A 20,712-nucleotide genomic window follows, 5' to 3' on the forward strand; every position below is an offset into this window, starting at 1 on the left:
TCTGAAGGATCTTATTTTGTGGAGACAAAATGTTTGAAATGGCAATTCATACCATGAAACCACAATTTGGCAATAATGGCACACCATGTGTAATCTGAGCCAAAAACCTAAAAGGCAGTTAAACGGATTCAAGAAGCACATCATCAACAGCAAAGCAGTATACGAGAGTGTAAAGTAAGAGTGGGACCTCAATATATTTTTGTTGAATTACTAATCCCACAACGGTGATGACTGTCAGCCTCAGTTTATGGATCATCAGGAACGAGGGAGGGCAGCTCTCCTATACTCTTATTGCTAATTCTAACCTTTCTAGACAAGAGACTAATTCTTTTGACGTTTCTGACATTGCAGTGCTTTGAAATCAGTTTCAGGGGTGCCTCCCCAGCCCACAGCGTTTTTCACCATTCATGTGGTGCAAACTGGTCAATTTCAAGTTACCAAGTATCTGACTCCTGTAGCCAGATTTGTTCTGCAGCCCTTTTGAATGTGAGAGGGGGACAAAGAGCAGCAAACAAAGCTGAACTACAGAGAGAAAGAAAAAACATTTAAAAAAATAAATTTTAAAAAAATAAACATAGATTAAAAGCCAGTAATATTTCAGACAAAACCAAAAAAGTATAGCCATACAAAAGACTTATTAAGAAGGCAAGGTTAAAAATGTGGTTACAATGTTTTTGACAAAGAAGCTTAAGTTGCTGTGACATACAACATTTTAAGATAACAACCAGAATTATGACTGATAGCATGCCGGGATTTATCTAAACTTCAGAAACTTAATATAATTTCTAGAATACCCATATTAATAACATTTTTCCATTTACCTAATTAAATTTAATCTAATCTCAGCCCAACCATGCACAAAACTCCTTTTTCAGGGCTCTTGTTCTACAAACCCTTCACAACTTTCTGTACTTATGTTAGTTTGTCATTTTTTTTTTCCATCTAGAAACAACCAGCTTTAGGACAAAATCATTTTTTTCTTAACAAAACGCAATTCCATTCCTCATACCTTCTCTTAGTCAAAACATATGTCCTATTTTTCTCCTGTATACTGAAATGTTTTCTTCACTATTTTTAGCAGCTTTAATTACATATTTAAATTAGAATCCTCAAGTCTTAAAAACCTTAATTTCTAGTGAAAAATCAAGAAGTAAGCAATTATGATCTGCCTTTTACATTAACATTCATAAATATGTGCTTTTTATAAGAAAATATCTCAGGGTGGCACCAAAACATATTCACCAGTAGCTCTAAATACCTGTAATTTCTCTGTAAAGGGAAACCAATGTTCAGTAATTAATGTTTCAGTATCTTATTCTGCTTGGGAATGACCTAGCTATTCAATAAGCTTCCATCATTTATTTGGCACAACTCTAAAATTTCAACTTAGCAAGTATATGGAGAGATCATTTTTAAGTAGACAGTCCTAAAACATAGTTATTTCAAAAGAGTTCACCTAAAAGCTCTTATGTCATTTGTATTTAATTTACACGTAAGAATTTTATCATACCGAGTTAATTTTTCTGTCTGCTGACAGACTGCAACAGGAACAACATAAACCCACTGACCTTCAGTAAACCTAGGTGCAATAAAAGACTTGTTTGTATTGATTATACCAACAAGCTTAAGCTAGCTTTAATATCAGATATTAATACTGAATATTTCCTAGATCATGTGAATCTGAAATTTTGTGTCTAGCTTCTTTTTTATACTCATAAGTATTTAATTTGTAAGTGCTTACTTTTAAGTCAACTGAATAGAATTCACAAAGTAGTTTTTACGTAAAGGCAGACAGGACCAGAGATCTCAGTTTTTTTGCAAACCTTTTTCCTTGAGACCCCAGGTAAATCGTTTATCACTTAAATCTCAAAAAGCACAGGAAGAGTAATGCAAATTCCTCCTCTAACTGCCTTTACAAAACCCAACCATCTTAGTTATTTTCAGGGATTTTTTTCCAGTTCCCAAATACACACTTTAGTTTAAAGAAGTAACAGTAATAGAAAATAACATATGTATATATGTGTGTGTACATTATACTTACATATATTATACACACCATTCATTCACATTCCATGTCTTTCAGAAAACCATGAAGAGAGAGCAGAGAATTTGGACTCAGGTACTGAGACACTCACATACGCACACACACCCCTAAGATAAAAGCCAAAGCAACTGCAAAAGGTCCACTTTGATATAATAGCAGAGCCATTAGGTCCCAATGTTCTCCAGATCTCAGGGAGTACTGAGGCCACACAATTTTACAATTAAAAATACCATTTTCTTTCATTTGTGAGAGCACAGCTAAAGATCTCCTAATTTTGCAAAAATACCTCAGGGGACTATAAGGTGGAACGAAGTTCTGAATACCCATAACTATTCGTGGCTGGTGTTGTCAAATAGCAAGCAAACAAATGCAATGCAAAACGGTCTCTCAGGGTCACAGTTCCCTAGCCCCCAGAAGGGAGATTTATAACCAATACCCTGTCCTTCCAAAAGGGGAGAACCCCAACCAACGCCTCATAAAAGATGAAGCTGAATGAAAGGCCAAGGACAGAAATAGAAAACTCCAGACAACACTCTACCACACCTCGAAGCCAATGCAACAGGGAAGGCTACCTGGTAGCATCACACGCAAGCCCGTTACTCAGCAGAGACATTGCAGCCGGCCCCGGTAAGTACCAACACACACACACATACGAACAATAAACACGAGCCACAAGCAAAAGACTGGACACAGTGTAGCCCCAGAAGTCCACTTCCACCCGCAAATGGAGGCTTCCAGAGTGGCCCAGCTCCTGAAGTAGAATGGACCCAGAGCGGCTCACTCCCTGAAAGGGAAGGAGCCCAGGTGGAGCAGGTAGAATTTTCCCATCCTGCACAAGCTGGAGGGGCTCACCCCAAAAGGATACACATAAAAACACAAACAACAAATAAGCTAGGGTTCACAGACAGACAATCAGAGGAGGTGTAGTCTAAAGATGCCCCTCCCGGACAGAGGCCTCCAAACAGATGAGCCCAGCTCTTGAAAGAAAATGGACCCAGAGTGGCTCCCAGTGAGCCCAGAGCAGCTCACTTCCCTCAAGGGAATGAGCCAGACGGAGTGGAGAGAATTCCCAGCTTGTGTAAGCTGGAGCGACTCACCCCCAGGCGACACCGAATATGGACCACAGCTCCGGATGTTTCTCAGCTCCAAACAACCTCGGGCCGTGGGTTGGCCTGCAGCGGTCAGGGAGGGTCCCTCCTGGTTTCCCAGAGCGAAGAGAGCTCTGGCAGCTGCTGGGAACCCAGAGAAGTGGCTGCCCCTGGCTGGGGTCGACCTGCCACAGGCCCAGACTCTTAGGCTAGCCTTGTCAGAATTGTTACCAAACAAAAGTTCGTATGCCAGACGCAGAGTGAGGCCAAACAAATTGAAATATTGGCGTTTAGAGAACTCAAGCCCAAAAAATCCCCAAACTCCAGGAAGGTGTTTCACCTGAGCCATTTTAAAGGCCAAGAGAGGGAGGAGCGTACCAGAGTATCTGATCAACTGCGCACAATTCTCTGATTGGTTGATGGTGATCAATCCTCAGGCACCAGAAGATCTGAGGGCTACATGCTCATGATCATCCAGGAATTAATTCCTTCCATTTGGTGGTTTTTAGCCTCTGAAAAACACAGGAAATATGCATGAGATCCTGTTATCTGAGTACTTCCAAGACGAGCTACAGCAGATGACATGGAGACGGGGGTCTGTCCCTAGAAGGCCCCACAGGGTCCTGCTCGGTTACATTTCTGCTGAACTTTGTTTCAGCTCAGCAAGGCCAAGACTGGGATGAATCAACCACCTTGCAACTTTGTTAGGAAAGGCCAACAGCAGCTGGCCCTGACATCACTGCACCAATGGACCAACCTGATCAGCTACCTCGCCAAAGACTTCTTGGTATATGCAACAAATGTATTCCTTTGTGTTTAAACCTCTGTAAGTCTGGTTTTCTGTCCCTTGCAGCCCACCGTACTCTTGACTGATGCAGGACCTTGTAGGCAAGAATGAAGCAGTAGCCTGCCTTGTGATGTTCTGGTTATACTGCATCTGCCTAAGAACCAAATATGAATTTGTGTGTTCACCAGGAATAAAGCTCTTGGATGTGATTATGAAACTCTTGGAATGACTACTAGACTCATATAAATATGGTATTTCATTTCCCAAACTAAAATGTGTGAAGGGCAGATCAATGGCCAAACACAGAAGAGGAACTAAAATTGATGGACCTTCAGGAAGGATAGGTATCAGGGGCTGTTCTTCCTCACTGTGACCCCTTTCAGGCCCATCAAACCCTCATGAAAATCTTCCTGAGAAAAGTGGCAAGGAGAGAAGTTAAAGAGGGCAGAAACCAAAGCTGAAGATCCCGAGAGATATTTCTCAGGGAGTGCCAAGGGACATGGCGTGCCAAGGGACGTGGTGATATTGGTGACTCTGCCTCACCCCCCCTTGCTTCTCCACTCTCCATCATGTGGGTGTATAACTGGCAATTTAATGTAGGAGGTAAGAGTGTGGGCTTCAGATTGTCTGGGTTCAAACCTCAGTTATGAATACAATTCCAATCATGAAATTTACTCACCATATGACACTGGATAAGTTACTTAAACTCTCTGAGCCTCTACTTCTTCATCTCCAAAATGGGCTAATAATGCTTAATTCACAGCACTGTCATGAGGCTTATATATATCGTGTTATGTGCTTAAGTCAGGACCTGGCATGTGGTATATAATTGATCATGTTGATTACTGTCCGGGTCCTCGGCAAGAGCAGGGGCTATTTGTCCATGGTGCTTCTCTTGACCTTTTACCACTGTGCCTCTAACTCCACTGTCCCTGTAGGAGTCCTGCTGTGTCAGCCATTATGCTCTTATACTGTTAACTCCTCTTGAGGTCAGAGAAGCAGGTGGCTGGGGATGGAAGGCAGTCAGAACCTTGGCCAACACGCCAGTTGAAGGTCCTGGCCAATGGCCTTGACTTTGCCGGTGCTAATCTTTTCATACCTGACAAGGCAAACTACCACATGTCGGGTCAAGAGAAGAACAGGGGTGCAAGGAGAGAGCCAGCCCATGAGAGAGGAACAGGGCTAGGCCAGAGGCCCTCTGGGGGTCCCTCTCAGCCCTGCGATTTGACATTGCCATACAACTGAATGCAATAAATTTAACTCTCAGTGAGACAATGTGGATTCCTGCCCCCAACCAGACCTAAGTCTGGGCAATTTTCCTGTTAGTCAAGAGAACAAGCCATAAATCTCCCTGTGGACATGAGTGCCGGGCACACAATACACTCCGCTGTCTCCCCTGTTTCCAGAAAGGGTTGATGGATCCTTCCCCTCACATTTATTTCAGCCATTAACGTGGCACAGTAGAATTTCAACAAGACAGAAATAGAAGACAGAAAGGTTGGTCCTGTCAAAAGCTCTTAATATAATTATGAGAGTCCAACCTCCGCAGGCACCCCCCCCAACCCCAGGAATAATTAGGGTGCAAGAGGCCGGGAACTGAACTGAGGAGGGAAGGAGAGGGACACCAGGCTGAGGACATCGTGATTCGTGTCATGGCTGCTGCTTCTCGGCAGGAGGACCCTGTGACGCTGCAGCCCTGCGGGCTCCCTGGGAATTCTGTAGGTTCATAAAAGCCCCAGTTAGAGCTTGGATCATCCCAGGGAGCAATTAGTGGCTCTAATAGCTTCAGCTGATGTCTTACAGCTGTCCTCACCCTCCCTTCCCTTTGCTGAAGGTTAGTTACGCAGAAATAGGCCCTGATCACCCCCCACACCCAGGGTGTCTGCAGAAGGTGGCCAGGACGTAGAGGCCATGGCACCAGGCTTCAGGACTGATGGGGACGTCAGGGGCAGGCCCAGCCCCGAGCATCTGGGCTACCGGTGGGAAAGCAGAGTCCCTCTTCCCTTGAACATTTGCTTTATGTGTTGTGTTTAATTTTCTCTCTGAAAGGCAATCTTACGGAATGACAAAACAAAAACAAAAACAAAAACCAGTCCCCAAAGTCCAATCGAGCTGTCTCTTCTCCAACTTAATTTCCATTCTAATGTTTATGTAGTTCCCACTGCGGAGTCAGGCACTCGTTACTCTGATTCTGCTACTGTTCTCCCCAGGGTTTGCTGTTTTGTTAGGGGCCTGTGCTGTTCCATTTCAGGGTCTGGAGCACAATCACAGAGCTCAATGTTGATGGAGGGGGCGCAGGAGGGGCCCAACACCAGGGACTGAGCTCTCCACGGTTGCTTTCCTCCCAGCCCCAGAGGTCGGCTGTCCATTAGCTCTGCTGGCTGCCACCTGGGCTCCAGAGCGTCCATTCTGCACTGGTGGACGAGTGACACAGCCCTGTGCTCTGAACATGGAACAGACTTGGGTCCCCAAAACCTGCTCCACGGTGATTCTGCACTTGGCCTCTGTTGACAGCGGTGCTGACTGTATCTTTAAGAGGTACTTCAGTTTAGTCCTTAAAAGCACTCTCTCAAGCCAAGCTGGATTAATTTGGTTTGAATTTCAGAACTGCCACTTACCAGCTGTGTGATCTTGGACAAGTTCTTTAACTTCTCTGTGCCTCGGTTTCCTCATCTATATATTGGTTACCAACAGTACAAGGCAGTTGTTAGCATTTATGAGTTTATAATAGGTGTTAATTGCCTGCAAGAGTGCTGGGCACAGTCAGCATCAGCAGGTGGTGGCTATAATCATTATTACTGTACTCCTGGGGCTGACCTGGATGCAGACCTGGAGCTGCACTTCCCAGAGTGCCCAGCAGGGTGTGCCCTGCACCTCAGCTGCACAGTGTGTGAAGAAGTGGCCGTCCCTGATGGGTCCACCAGATGCCAAATGGTTGGTACTCACATACTGGACTGGATTCTGCTGGAATAGTGGGTGCTTCCAGCCCTTCACAGGCTCCAAACTTATCTCTCCAACCCACCTGGCCTGGTGACTCCTGGAATATGACTTACATGAGGAGGGCAGGCAGGCAGGGAGGAAATTCTGATTCTCATCCTCAGGGGAGTTTCCGTTCCCAGGCCAAGGCCACTCAACTAGCAAATGGCACTGCAGGGGCTCACACATACCCTGGCTTGACTCTCAAGTGCACATTTGCCTACAAGGCCCCTTGGGGTGACGACCCCTCTGCCAAGGGCTACTCTGTGCCACTCCAGGCTGTATAGTGGTGAGTGGTGTGGATGATTCCACCAATGAATCTCTGAAAACAGAAGTGAAGCTGTTTCATAACTGCCAAAGGTTGGAGATGCTCCAGGAGAGGGAAGCTGGCCTACTTTAAAGGCCTCAGAGAAAGAAGTGCCCAACCTCTCCAGACAGGGGATGAGCTGCCACCTTCAGGCCAAGTGTGGATGACAGAGTCTCTTCCCAAAATGCCCAGCCATCAGTTCCACCTTTATGGGTCCAAACACCCCACCACTCTGTGCTCCGGCCCCACCAGCAAAAGCCGCCAATATCAAACCAGAGATTGTGCCCTGCTGACAGCCCAAGCAGCCTTGCTTCTGGGCACGTGTGAATAAACCCTCTGCCCACACCAAATGAGGTCCCAGGCAGGAGGACGTGCAGCTGTCTCCGTCAGCCGCCCCTCTGCATCTTCCTAACTTGTTTTGTGCACATTGCCAGCTGTGTAAGTTGGCTGCTCCACAGTGTAGAAATGCCAATGGGAAGTCTACGGGCACATCAGTGCTCCAGGCTGCACTTGGCTTCCAGCAAGCTGGGCAGGGTCCGGGGACCCCCAGGAATATGGATCTCCTGAGGGCTGGGCTTGACCGTGGAGTGGTCCAAACTCCACCTCTGCGACCTGCCCCCCAACCCCACCCAGGGCCTTCCGGGCCCTGGACTCCCCCATCAAAGAGGCCAGGCTCTTTGCATGGCCCTGATTCTCTCTCTGTTCAAGCTCTGGTTACATCGCCTGGCTGTTTTAGGCTGTACTTCCCTAGATCAAGAGGACAGCAGCATTGTTCTCAGCAGACCAGGAGGCCCCAGATTGATCTGAGAAGCAGAGTCTTTGGTGACCGTCACTTCCCAGCCACAGCCTCCTCAGGTCCTGGCTTTTCTGCAGTCCCTATCTGCCATTATCAGCAAAGGTCAAGGACTAGCCTCTAAATCATTCCCCTCTATTCTAGAGCCTTCACTGCCCCTGTTAAGAGATCCATCTTCCTGAGTCCCCTGCAGGAGAGGAGGGGGGAGGTGTCGAGGACAGAGCCTGGCTTTGGGTCCAGATCTGGGCTCCAGAACTTGGATGCTGTGCAGCCCTGGGCAGAATGCTCCCTACACCGCAGGGAGAGTGGTAGCTCCACTAACCGCGATTATGTGAGTGAGTGACGACACAGGGGGCCTGCAGCTCCCTGCGCAGACTCAGATGCGTGTTAAATTATTTGCCAGTAAGCCCATGACGCCCAGGCTGCTGGCAAGCTTGGGCTCCTGCTGAAAGGAGGCTGGGCTTGTTTGAATCTGGGAGAAACGGAAGGGAGCAGCCTTGAGCCTAGATGCCACCTGAAAAAGACAGCAACAAAATCCAGAGCTCCCCCAGCAGAAAAGGGAGGCACTGAAGGTCATTTGCAAAAGAAAGTGTAGAGGAGATGGCCAGGGCGCCACAGGCAACTTGCCTGTTTTGCCTTTTTGCCCAAAAATGGCTCATCCTCAGAATCAAATTCCAGACTCTGGAGTTTCCTGCCCAGAAGCCCTCCACAGCCCTGGCCCCTCACTTTCAGCTCACGCCTGTCCCACTGCCTCATGGCCCTGCTCTGTGCAGGGACAGCTGATTCCCCGTGCTGGTCCCTGAGACAGCAAACACTTCTCTGTATTGGGAGGATGGTTGGCAGAAAGATGTGGTCTGCTCAAGGCATTCTGGGGGTCCTACTAAAGATTGGGAATTCAGTGGGGAGGGTATAGCTCAGTGGCAGAATGCATGCTTAGCATGCATGAGGTCCTGGATTCAATCCCCAGTACCTCCATTAAAAAAATAATAATAATAAAAATAAATAAATAAACCTAACTACTCCCCCTCCAAAAAAAAAAAAAGATAAGAAAAAAAACTAAAAATAAAAAGGTAGAATTTGGAATAAAAACCAGGTTTATATAAAAAATTGAGGGGAAAAAAAGATTGGGAATTCTATAAAATGTGGGGTGGGGACGGGCAGGACTTTCAGCTAACAAGGCTCCCGGGGCACCTTGGAACCCCACCACAGGCCTCTGTTAGCACAGCTGACAACCAGGAAAAAAGTGAGAAGGTGGACAGAGATGAGTGTGACTGAAAGATCAGGCTGCTGGATGCATAGGTTCATCCTCTTGGATCTTGGGAGGTGTGCTGGCTGGAAGAGAGGATAGTCCCATGGAAGAGTCTGATGCATCAAGTGTCCGTCTAGCCGTGGGGCCCATCCTCCCGCCCCAGGGCTGCATACAGAAAGACAGGGAAGACTCAAGGAACAAGATGCATGAGCTGGGAATTCAGGGTGGAGGGAACAGCTGCGGCGGGCAGAGCCACAGTGGAGGCTGAGGCAGCTGCATGCCCGGGCTCCTTCCTGTCTTGGGGAAGCCTCGTAAGAAGGAATCAGCACCCCCTACCCCATTTCTGCCCCATGAGAGTATCACAGACAAAATCATAGGAGAGGTACTTGGTACATTTTCAATGCTACAGACATAAATTAGGCAATTTCTCTGATACCTGAATTCCCCCACATGATATTTGATTTAATTATTCATAACCACCATCAATAACTACTGCTCTTCAAGGCAGTGAATGAAGCTGTCCAAGGTTCTGCCAAAGAAGGTGAACGGCCACGTGCTGCCCCAGCCAGGGACATTCTGAGCCGTCAGGCCACTTCTCCCCTTAGTCCTCAAGTCCCTCCCATCAGTTATTTCTGGCCTTACCTAATGGGTCCTTTTAATAGCAGGCAGTAACAATTTATTAGCAATTTTCCAGACTTTGCCTCCTGGCTAGATCTTTTTCCATCTTGAGAGCTGAAGTAATATTTTTTCTAAAGCTAGCTCTCTTCAAGGCACTAAGGCAGGCCAGTCTGAGTGAGCCGGTGACACCTACAGGGAAGGAAGAATTAAATTAAGAAATTTCCATTTCCCTATTGCTTATTTATAAACAATTTGTGGTTTCAATTGAACAACTGTTAGGTGGGGGGGGACTACAGAGACCAGATGAAAAAACAAGTCATCTTTGATTTCCCTTTACAGAATTTTGGGTTTTTTTTTGGTTTGTTGGGAGGAGGCAATTAGGTTTATTTATTTTAATGGAGGTACTGGGGATTGAACCCAGGATCTCCTGCTTAGCGCGCACTCTACCACTAAGCTATACCCTCCCCCGCCATTTTTATTTATTTTTATTATTTTTATTTTTACACAATTTGGAAGATTACTTTCCATTTATAGTTATTACAAAATATTGGCTATATTCCTCATGTTGTACAATACATCCTTGAGCCTGCCTTACACCCAATAGATTGTACCTCCCACTCCTCCACTCCCATCTTGCCCCTCTCACCTATCCCACCGGTAACCACTAGTTTATTCTCTGTATCTGTGAGAAGAATTTGTTTTTTTAAAGTAGGTTAGGAGGCGAAAGGGTAGCGGGGATAGAGCGGGGCGGGGAGTTCCCACAGCCCAGCCTCCCTGCCCTGCTTTTGTGACTCACTCTTTTGGTGCCTCAGTTTTACCCACGACCAAAGCTAGGGGAAGGAGAAACCACTTCCCTGTCTCATGACCCCCGAATTGACTCATGACCCCTCTCCTTCCTCGGAATGAAGAACTGAGGGAGGCGCCGGCGGCCCCCGCGCCCGCAGGAAGCGCCTGACTGTGGGAAGGAGGAGAAATTCAGCCGTGGGGAAGGGGCCCGGGCAGCCCTTCTGGCTTCTCAATCGCCCGCCCGAGCCAGGAAGCCATCAGGGAGTCGGCCGGGGCAGTCGTCTGGGGCCTGTAAATTCAAAGTGTTTACCCTGATTATGGCCAAAAGGAAAGAGGCCAAGATGAGGCCAGGGACTAAGTCCCACCCTGGGACCAACGCCTCAGGCTTTCAGGCCAAAGCTGCCTTTGGAGCCAGAACGACTGCTTTCCAGGGAAGGGATGTGTCGTGTCCCAGGGACGCTTTACTTGTCCCAGGAAGGCCCTGCTCTGTTACCCTTTGGTCCTCTGCCCATTTTGCCCAGACGGTGGGTCCCAGAGCCGATACACACCCTAGCCACCTGCTCCCCGCGCGTGTGCAGTGCCAGCTCTTACGCTCACTACCAACCTCTCGTTTAATTTGCTCGATAATAGACGTCACTGTGCTCAGAGCAAAACTGAGGCTCAGAAGGGTTAGTGACTTGTCCAAGACCAGACAGCTAATAACTGGCTTCAAATGCAGTTCCATCTGCTTTATTGTTTACTTATTTTTCCAATATTAACATTCTAGTAAGTTATTGACATATTTATTTATATATATTCATATAATTAACATCAAACTTTAATATATTTGTAAAATTGTATAATATATTAAATGGTTTTATAGTTAATGACTATTATTATATTGAGGTTTTGTGTTACTTATTTTTCAAATAGACAGTCATACATGCAATTCAAAATTCAAATTATATTAAAGGAATGCAGTGAAAAGTCCTTCACCTCAACCTTTGTTCTTCAGCCACCCAGGTCCCTCCTTAAGAGCAACCACAGTTAATTTGTTCCTTGTGTATCTTTTCAGAGACAGTGGAATACATAAAAATAGTATGTCTATTCTTTTTACCCCTTTGTATACAAATGGTGCACACAGGCTGTATCATTCTGCTCCTCATTTTTTTTCTCCAATCAGTATTTTTTGGAGATCACTCCACTTCAGTATATAAAGAGCTGACTCGCTTTTATTTATGGATCCATGATATGAAGACAACATATTAGACTTTGTTTTAATCTCAAGAGGCAAATGCTTCCCCACTCTCCTGTTTTATGTATTTATTTTAAAAGTTCCTCTTCTATGTAACTGAACTCAGATCTTCAGGTCTGGAGTGGATTTCCAGTGCTGGGGAACAAGTTGGTTCTTGCTGGAGAATAACCAGCAATGAGGTGATAGATACCGGGGTTGACCCCACACGAGCTGCTGTCTGGCAGAGTCTCTGCCCAGCCTCAGTCTGACCTGCTACAAACTGTAGTCCTGACCTTCTACAGCGAAGTCTCCTCAGCTCATACCGTGGGATTGGGTTTACTGCTGTCTCCATCTGTGATTAAGAAGCATTTTGGGGATTATTCTGCCATATGCAGAACCCATATTTTCAGGAATCAATGAGGTTCAAGATCACAAGTCTTATGAGTTTAGGGAAACGATATTGGGAAATAACTATAACTTTTGATGTCACTCAGAGCCATACATTTCATGATTTTTCAGTAATAGGGGTTATGGAATAATAAGATTTTTTAAAAATAGTTTTTATTTTCTAGAACAGTTTTAGGTTTGCAGCAGAACTGAATGGATAGTGCAGAGAGTTCCCATATATCCCTTGCCTTCACATATGCACAGCCTCCCCCACTAACAACATCCTCTACCAGAGTAGAAAATTTGTTATAATCAATGAACCTACATTCATACATCATAATCACCCAAAGTCTATAGTTTCTTTTACAAATTACTCTTGGTGTTGTATGTTCAGTGGGTTTGGACAAAGATATACTGCAAAGTGTCCATCATTACCATGTCACACAGAATAGTTTCATTGCCCTAAAAATCCTCTATGCTCCACCTATTCGTGCTTCCCTCCTCTCTAACCCCTGACAATCATTGATCTTTTACTGTCTCCATAGTTTTGCCTTTTCCAGAATGTCATATAGTTGGGATTATATAATATGCAACCTTTTCAGAGTGGCTTCTTTCACTTAGTCTTATGTACTTAAGATTCCTTCATGTCTTTTCATGACTAAATAACTCTTTTCTTTTTAGCATTGAATATTCCATTATCTGGATGTGCCACAGTTTATTTATTCATTCACCTAATGAAGGACATCTTGGTTGCTTCCAGGTTTTGGCAATTATGAATTAAGCTGCTACAAACATCCATGTGCAGGTGTTTGCATGGACTTAGGTTTTCAACACCTTTGAGTAAATACCAAGGAGAGTGGTTGCTGGATTGTATGTTAAGAGTATATTTAGTTTTCTAAGAAACTGTCAAACTGTCTTCCAATGTAGCTGTACCATTTTGCATTCCCACCAGCAATAAATGAGAATTGGTATAATAGGATTCCAAAGCTGGAAATGACCTTAGAGGTCACCTGGTTTACCCTGCTATATTGCAAAGGAAAAACAGAAGCACAGAGCTGTTAAGTGTCTTGCTTGACAGTGAGCGGCAGAGGTATCTGTAATGACTAGAAAACTGATTATAGCATTTCCTACCCTGGCTGCTGGGTGTTATGCCACTAGGCAGCTTTTGTGGCTGAGGAGGAAAATACCAGCCTCTCAACGTGAGCTCAGGGTACTTCTAGTGATTTTACCAATGACCACTGTATGATAGTATCATTACAGTCAAAGGCTGGTTAGAATACTCTACAACTTTGACAGATTCTGCTATTTGATAAAATAAATAACATGGTGGCTCTTAATAAATGCTAACATAATGGAAACATCAAGAAAAGTAAATAAGCATGCAACTCTGGTGGGTGAGCTGAAACATGCCTCCGTCATGGCAGCCCTCTCTGTACTAAAATTCTCATTTCACATGTTTGACTTCTCCACCAGATTGGGAATGCCTCAGAGTCAAAGATGCTGGCTTATTCCTTCTTTAGCCTTAGAGACTAGTTTGGTACATCTTTTGTTCTCATCAAATGTTTGTTGAGCTGAAACTTTGAAGCATCAAAATATAGCTCATTATTCTTCACAGAGTGTGAGGTGGCTGGCGTCCTATCTTACACATCTCGTGGATCTTGTATTTTCACTTTGGTGTCCCTTTGGAAGGTGGTACTCTTACACAGTTGTGTCACCTGCAGGTCAGACAGGTCCCTATGTTGCTAGACTCCTCTGGCTGTGGCTGGAGCCCAGCAGGCCTGCCAGGCATGGTAGGTAATGAGGCTGAGAAGAGGGGCAGAAGAGGATCTCAGAGGTCTCAAGAGTAATGGAAAGGAGTCTGAACTGTGACATGTAGCAATGCGGACCAGGAGTGCATGCTAGAAAATGTGTTCTGTTAACCAGAGGAACAAAATATAAAGTTCTGAAATAAATACACATCTCATATAAATTTCTTATGTGATGAAGCTGACACTTCCAATCAAGAGAGAAACTATGGATTGTTTATTTAATACATAATATTGGGCCAATTGGATAAAAAGCAACAGTACATCCTATAATGGACAGAATAATGCCCCACCCCCACCCCAGAGGCCCATGTCCTAATCCCTGGAAGCTGGTAATGTGCTACTTTACAGTGGCAAACAGGTGTGATTAAATTATGGATTTTGAGATTGGAAAATTATACTGGTTTAACCAGGAGGGGCCAATGTAGTCACAAGGTTGTAAGAGGGAGGTAGGGGGCTCAGATTCAAAGAAGCAGATGTGACAATGGAAGCAGTGTTTGGCATGATATGATTGCTGGCTTTGAAGTTCAAGGGGGACACTGGCCAAAGAATGTGGGCAACCTCTAAAAGCTGCAAAAAACAAGGTTACAGATTCTTCTCTACAGCCTCCAGAAAGAAAAAAAAAACTGTTGATACCTTGATTACAACCCTGTAAGATCCATTTCAGACTTCTAAACTCCAGGATGTAAGGGAATAAACTTGTGTTGTTTTAAGCCATGAGGTTTGTGACAATGTGTTAACAGCATCTATAGGAAATTAATACAGATTCCTAGTTTATAGCTTATTAAATAAGTATTAGATAGATTAGAGATTTAAATGGGACTATGACACATAAAAAACCCAACAAAACTTGTAGTGAGAGTAGAATTTTATAAGTATGGCTTCAAAGACAAAAAGAGATAGTGTATTAAAAAACCTGCAAATAAAAAAAAAATCCTGAGTCAAATTAACATGCAAATTACAAACTGGAAAAATATTTGAAATATATAAACTGGACAGAGAATTATCTTTGAACAGTAAGGTTAATGAATGTGCATTATTTTTTATAAAGAAGATACATATTTTAACAGAGAGAAATTCTGTTACTAAGATAGTTGTATTAAATATGAATTAGAGATAGGGTTTGGGCATTTCACCAAAGAAAATATAGGTATGGCAAATAAGCACACGAAAAGATGCTCCACATCATTAGTCACCAGACAAATGCAAATGAAAGCTACAATGATACATCACTGCACACATATTAGAGTGGGTTAAATTTAAAAGACTGACTATACTAAGTGTTGTCAAGGATATGAAGCAACTAGAACTCTCTCACACTCTGCTGGAGAGAATGTAAAATGGTACCACATCAGAAAACTTAAAAGTTAAACATACACCTCCTGTATGATCCAGCCATTCCACTCTTAGGTATTTTCCCAAAAGAAATCAAAGCATGTGCCCGTACAAAGACTTATATTCAAATGTTCATCATAGTTTTCTTTTTAATAGTCCCAAAGTGGAAACAACCCAAATGTCCATCAACAGGTTTATAGATAAACAAAGTGTAGTATGTCCATACGATGGAACACTACTCAGCAATAAAAAGGAATGAACTATTGATAACTGCAACAACACGGAGCAATCTCAGAGTAATTACACTGCATGAAAAAAGATGAAAAAAGGGAGTACATACTGTGTGGTTTAACCTATAAAATTCTAGAAAATACAAACTAATCTATAGTGGCAGAAAGCAGATTAGTGGTGGCTTAAGGATAGGTTGGAGTTGGGAGGGGAAAGTAGGAGGGGGCTCAATGGTACACCAGAAAACTTCAGAGGGGAGGGCTATGTTCACTGTCTTGATTGTGATGATGGAGTCACAGGCACACACATACATTGAAACTCATCTAATTACACATTTTAAATATGTGCAGTTTGCTGTATGTCAACTCTACTTTAATAAAGTGGCTAGACCTTAGAAAGAGATGGAAGAAACAGGTACATATTACTAAGTAAAAGAAGCCAATCTGAAAAGGTGATGCATACTGTATGAGTTCAACTACATGACATTCTGGAAAAGGCAAAACTATGGAGACAGTAAAAAGATCAGATGTTACAAAAGGTTAGGGGAGAGAGAGGGATCTATAGGCAGAGCACAGAGGATTTTTTGGGCAGTGAAACTATTCTGTATGACTGAGTATCCACTATAATGGTGGACATGAGGCATTGTACATTCGTCCAAACCCGCTGAATACACAACAAGAGTGACTGGTAAGACAACCTATGGACTTTGGGTGGTTATGATGTGTCAGTGTAGATTCACCAATTGTAACAAATTGTAACAAATCCTTCACTCTGCCCTGGGATGTTGATAGCGGGGGAGGTTGTGCATGTGTGGGACAGGGTGTATATGAGAAATCTCTGTACCTTCTGCTCAGTTTTGCTCTGAACCTAGAACTGCTTTAAAAAGTAAAATTTATTTTTAAAAAGTAGCTTGAATAATTGGGATATGTGTTGTCTCTCACGTCAGGGCTCTGGGCACAGAGGGGAGGGAGGTTTGTTAAAGGGCTACGGATGCTGCTGAGGACCAGATGCTCCCCATCTTTGGGCTCCGTCTCCACTCGTGTTATAAAAATGGAGGCAGCTTTTCAAGAGGTCATGGAGGCACAGCCACATCTAATAAAGATGAACTTATTTCTTTGTATACACAAAAACTCTCCTGTGAGCTCCTCATGGACATCCCCTCGGGTCTCCCTGGCCAAGGCTGAGTCGCATATCCATGGTTCAACTGTAAGCAAGTCAGGGAAATGGAAGGGAGGATTTCTCGGTAAGCACCAACCATGGCTACACGGGCACCTCCGGCGCTCTGGGGCTCTGCTTTTCCCCTCCCACTTTGTCCAACCGCCGACCTCCGCCTCATCCTCTTCTCTCTGACTCTCCCTTCCTGCACCCTCTACCCCTGAGAGGGTTCAGGGGTGCTCACTGGGGCTCCCACGGGCCTTTCTATTTAACATAACTGTTCCTCCGTCTAGTCTGCCTTGTGTGGGCATCTGTCTCAACAGCCAGACATGAGCTTCTAGAATCACATGCCTCTTTCATGAGGGGAGTCCTGGGACCAAGCCCAGTTATGCTTGGAAAAGTAAACTTGAATAGGAGAAAAAGCCAATGGAGCTAGAAAAGGTCCGAGACAGGACAAAAAGGCATCGATGGGATTGGGGGATGGGGGGGTGAGAAGCAGCTTCAGTACAGGAGCGGGTATAAAACACTGGAAGACTTCGGTATTGAAAAAGCAGAGACAATCAAGATCTGTAATTGTAAAAGACTCCACTCAGATGATCTCAGGAGAACAGACCTGGGACTATCACTCTGACATTAAAAGGGGAGAGTTTTAGAGCAGAGATGGCACAACTGGACTCATGGGACAGCGTCCTCTGATCGTTCATTCAATATGTAGAACCTGTTACCTCTAGTAGGTTGTCCAGGAAAGACAACAACAACTTTTAAGGGGCTAAAAGCTACTAAATGAACAAAATGACTACCTTGTCTACGCCAGGCCTTGCAGCCTCACAAAACACCCCCTCCCCAGCTCAGGTCCCCAGAGGAAATCCTGGGCTGGATGAATCGTGGGTCTGAAGTGAGCCTCGGATTAGCCATGCTTCATGACTCATCAGATCGAAAATCCCCTCTGTGAGACAGAGATTCCTGACGGCAGGAGAAAGAATGGAAGATGCTCCTGACCCCAGGATGGTACAGTCATATTGGCAGTGAGTGACTGTTCCTTGCGGCCACCTGTGCAAAATCCTAGAGACGCCCAGGAAATTCAGGCCCCGGCACTGGAATCAGGATGGAGAGATCAGGTGCTCTCCACCATCTCTCTTCTGAAGCCATTTATCTGAGGAGGACAGACACTCCCAAGGAGTCCAGCTCACTAATTGCAGACTCGAAGTCATTAAGGAACATTTGAGCTGAATCAGGTTACTAGTCCCAGCTGAGCATAGCTCTTCTATTCTCTAAATTCAATGGAGGTACAGGAAGGAAATCTTGCAGCAACAGCTGAATCTCACTGGCTGGCATCCCAGCCCTTCAGCCTTAAACTGCACCCACTCTTGGGTGTCCCCAGGGTCTAAGCTGAACTGGCCATTTCCTCCCTCTCCCAGTTTGGACGTTGCTAGGCAGCTCCCCAAACCATGCTCAGGGGCTCCCCGGGATGGCCTCTGGGGGCCAGGGGTCCTCTCCCCCTCCTCCCAGCACTGCACCCAGATTTGTGCTCCACCAGCCAGCAACCTGTCTCCCTCCCCTCTCTTTGAGCAGAAGACCCCCTCTTCTCCTTCCCTGAGAGGGCTGAGACCACCCTCATCAGCTGTCTTCCTTTTCTCCTAATCACATCTCCTTTAGGGGGTTGCTATGCTAAATTTTCTCTGTTCTTCGAAAAACCACAATCATTGCTTGTCTACTACTGCCTTCCCCTCTCCGTTTCCATCCTTAACACAACTGCACAGTAGCCATGGCTTGCTCCCCGCTCCTCCTCTCTGGTTCCTGCCCCCACCCCTCTACTGAAATGGAAATGGCTCCTCCAAGAGCATCAGTGGCCTTCTAGTCACCAAAGTCGTGTTTCTGGGGCCTCATTCTTCTTCCCGCCCTCACCGTCCCCAGCCTGCTTCTGATTCTTCTTCCCTGACTCTTCCCTGTCTTGGGGTCCCCACCATCGCTTCCGGATGCTTCCAGTCAAGCATCTGCACTGCAGTCTGGACCTTCTTGTTCCAATGAAAACATCTTGCTTCAACAGCTCTTGTCCCTTCAGGACTGAGTGGGAGCCCTGACATGAGGGACTGTCAAGGATGTGGCCCTGGCAGGCTTCCCTGCATCATTTGTGACCGTTGTCCCTAGCGCCTTATACTCCAGGCACATCCAGATTTCTGCAGCTCTCTCATTGGTCTCCATGTGCTTGCAGGTGCTCTTTCTCTGTCTGGAATGCCTCCCTTCCCACCAGCACTCGCCTCTCCACCTTGCTGGAGGCAGCCAAGCTCCTGAAGCTTTCCCCGAACATACTCCATGAGCTCGGCAGCAGCCCCGGCCCTTTGAGTAGCAGCAGGGTACCCTGCAGCCCCGCACATGACAGACAGAGATCCTCACTCTTCTGATTCCACACTGGCTGCCTCTGAAAATCCATTCGATCTCATAGTTTCAACTTGCAGCTCAAGTCAACAGAAATGCCTGGATGCTCTCCAGGAAGCGCGTGTCTGGCTAGCTCTCAGCTCTCTGTCTTTACCTGTGTCTTCTAAGCCCAGGTCCTTGCTTCTGCCTGTTCACAGGGCGGACATTTCCATCCAGACATCTGTCTGGGGCCTTGTCTCTCCAGCCACTCTCCCTAGGAACCAGTGCCTTCATGCTCTTCCTGGTTCAGGTGGAAAGTTCCGATCATCACTGATTCCTTTATTTTCTCTCCCCTAGTGACTAAATTCTGTCCATTCACTCCTCACAGCCTAAGCAAACAAACAAAGCCTTGTGTTTTGTTTTTCCATTACCCATTCTGGTTGTGATGGTTCACTTCCTGTGTCAATTTCTGGCTAGGCCACAGTACCCAGATATTCGGTCAAACATGAATCTAGATGTTACTGTGAAGGTATTTTTAAGATAAGACCAGCATTTAAATCAGCAGGCGATGAGTTAAGCAGATGACCCTCTCAAATGTGTAGGGGGGAGGCCTTGTCCAATCAGTCGAAGGCCTTAAGAAAAAAAAAAGACTTAGGTCCCCCAAGGAAGAGGCCTTCTGCCTGCCATCCACCTTTGGACTCCAGCTGCAGCATTAACTCTGCCCTGGGTCTCCAGCCTGCTGGCCCATCCTACAGATTTTAGACTTCAGCTCCACAACCATGTGAGTCAGTTCCTTAGAATAAACCTCCTTCTCTCTCCACACACACACCCTATTGGTTCTGTTTTTCTGGAGAACTCTGACTAATACACTGGTCCTACCTCCTACCTCAGCTCCCTGCCCCTTACTCACTCCCCTCCAACCCACTCCAGTGATGCTCACTGGGTTTTTTTTGTAATGTTAATTTGCTCACAAAATTTCCTGGACCCCTCTGGTTTATTGATGGACAGTTGTGTCTCCCAAACATCAACTGTTTGTGTATCTTCACCATATTTGACATGAGTTTTCAGTGTCCCATTTATGCAGTTACTTATTTAGACTTTTCTTTACATCGACCTTTCCCAGGGATATTTGCATTCTGGCAGGAATGCATGAATTTTAAGATGAAAGTTTTTGCAGTTATATTATAAGCCTCAAACAAAAGGTGAAGAGTAGTTTTGAGGAAGCGTTTCGAGGCTTTCCTAATTCCTTGCAACCACACAAGCTGATCCTCTTGATGTGTAAGCTAAATTTCTAAGACAGAAAGTCCCAGCAAGATGGAGATACCTGACACAGATTATTACACCTGTCTTGGGTCATCAAAGCAGAGGTAGCTCCTTCACGCAATCTGCCGCTTCGACTGCAGATGGGAGTGGGGAGGGTGAATGTTTGTCTCGGTCCCACAGTCCCACTGCAGGGTGGGAGGGTGGGGGTGGAGAGCATGAATGAGAGAAGGAGAAGAAAGAGGGTGAGAGACCATCCAAGTTTTCAAAACTCACTTTCTTGTGTTTCAAAATATCCTGTTTCATTATTTTCTAGAACTGATTTC

This window comes from Camelus bactrianus, chromosome 25 (assembly GCF_048773025.1).
Source record: "Camelus bactrianus isolate YW-2024 breed Bactrian camel chromosome 25, ASM4877302v1, whole genome shotgun sequence".
NCBI classification, from domain to species: Eukaryota; Metazoa; Chordata; class Mammalia; order Artiodactyla; family Camelidae; genus Camelus; species Camelus bactrianus.